We start from the raw sequence: 2,131 nt of genomic DNA, 5'->3' as shown, positions 1-2,131 counted from the left end.
TTTTTTTTTCACTTGATTCTTTTACAAAACTAGCCCAGCAGGCCCATGCTGGCCCAGCTTCCACCTTTTCTCTGATGCTCATTTGTACATCCAGGGCTGCTTGCACTGCACATGCATTAGATTGAACACTTTTTTTTTTTTACATTATAAGAAATCCTCTGAAGATGCATGAATGCACACAAGGAGCAGTGCAGTGCCTCCTGGGATATGTGACACAAATATCCCAGGAGGCTGCTGATTTCCCCTTTGGTCTTTACCGAAATGAAAGTGATGACTCAAGGGGAGAGGTCCTCTCCACAAAAGTGTAAAAACATATAACGCACATTTTTCCATTACATATCAGAGAAAGTCACTCTTTAATAAAATGTTAAAAATGTGGCGATGTTTTAATAGCATCATGCATGTGATATCAGATGGGGACAAGACAGCCAGTGATCCCCTCTCATCACTGCCCATATTCTATATAAATACACTGTCTGTGACGTTTATCCGCAGCGTGTAATGTCATCGGCAGCGCAGTGTGATCGCTATGTGAGTGTAAAAGCTGCTTGTCATATTCTGCAGGCCAACAACTCGCTATGTTCAAACCTTCATATCTCCTAACCCGTCGTTGTAATAACTTGATATTTTTAGGTACACGTGGAGGCATAGGAAACTGAAACTGTAGGTGCAAGTGGGGGACACTTGTGGCTAAACATTTAAAATGTTATTACTATGGCACTATGAGAACATACATCTCTACCCAGCAAAGTTTGCTGCTCTGTTACACATATCTGTCTGCATCTTAACTCAAACCCCAATTTCTCCAGAATTAAGGGCAGGGAAACAGAAATATAGGTGGAAGTGGGAGACACGTGTGGCGATCACCTTACATCACCATGGCATCATTACAACATAAAAAAAACTGTCTATCAAAATGCACTTCCTTGTTACACATGACTGTAACCTTCCAACACTTCAACCTCAATAAAGTTTAGTGGGCCGAGTTAATTTTCCAATTATGCCATAGTGATGAAGTTTTAGGGGATGTTAGGCACAGATGTTCCCCACTTGTACCTAAATTTTTGGTTTCTTACGTCTCCACATGAATTGAAGTTCAGAATGTTAGATAAGTGGACAGGAATGTGTAACAGGGCAGGGAGGCTCATTTTATCGCCGCTGGACCGCGGGTATCAGGTAAGGGGGACCCCCAAAGGTACCCCGAGTGTGACTCGGGATTACCGCTTTTTGCAATTTTTCCGTCCCCGAGTCACACTCGGGAACACCCCTTAGGGGGTTAAATCAAAGAAATGTACAATATGCAATTAAATTAAAATACAATTACATTAAATTAACCTAAATTAATGGCATATGTTCCAATGCTGTTTAAAATATTTTAATAAGAACATTGTGCTCAAGAAACATCTCTTGCAACTTTAGGACAATCTGAAATTTTGTTCCAGAGACGTAGGTGCACCTCTGGTCAGTTTCTATTAATTAGTTTTCAATAAAATATAGTTGTAGAAATTTTGGTGGTTGATTTGACAGTGGAAGTAACGATCCTGCTTTATGTTAAATTTGCCCTTGCACCATGAATGTGGATGAAAATCCAGGCTGTTGAACAACTGATGTGGTGCTGAATTATGTCATTTGGAATGTTATTAAGAAAATGCTTTGATTTGGAGGTATTTGCTGATGTGTAATTTCAAAGTTCTTGTGGTGGTGTTTCCAGTTGGCAGGGTTTGACTTTCCTTTTTTTGCCGCAAATACCAGAGACTCAGATTTAAACTTCTTGGCTTGACAGTAACTACAAACCATTTCCATTTTCTCTGATGGTAACACTTGCATGCTGCGAGTAGTCTTTATGTAGATCATAGTGGAATCCTTCCAGTGCTAAGCTAAAATTTTGTGCAGTCCATGATGGTCTGGCTCTTTCTCTCATTTCGTGTACTCGGGTCTCACGCTGTTGTACTGTCTCTGAAGCTCCAGATTTAGTAGCTCTTTCTCTCATTTCCTGTAGTTTGGTCTCACGCTGTGGTACTGTCTCTGAAGCGCTAGATGTAGTAGCTCTTTCTCTCATTTCCTGTACTCGGTTCTCACACTGTTGTACTGTTTCTGAAGCCCTAGATGTACTAGCTCTTTCTCTCATTTT

General features: G+C 40.6%; 1 protein-coding gene across 2 annotated transcripts in view; it reads left to right on the top strand.

Moving 5' to 3' along the window:
* The window catches only part of ST6GALNAC6 (ST6 N-acetylgalactosaminide alpha-2,6-sialyltransferase 6), a 61,529-nt gene that overhangs the window by 11,646 nt on the left and 47,752 nt on the right, over nucleotides 1-2,131 (top strand). The gene's annotated exons all lie outside the window — the stretch shown is intronic.

This window comes from Pyxicephalus adspersus, chromosome Z (assembly GCF_032062135.1).
Source record: "Pyxicephalus adspersus chromosome Z, UCB_Pads_2.0, whole genome shotgun sequence".
In the NCBI taxonomy this organism is placed as follows: Eukaryota; Metazoa; Chordata; class Amphibia; order Anura; family Pyxicephalidae; genus Pyxicephalus; species Pyxicephalus adspersus.
This window is presented reverse-complemented; position numbering and strand designations above follow the sequence as displayed.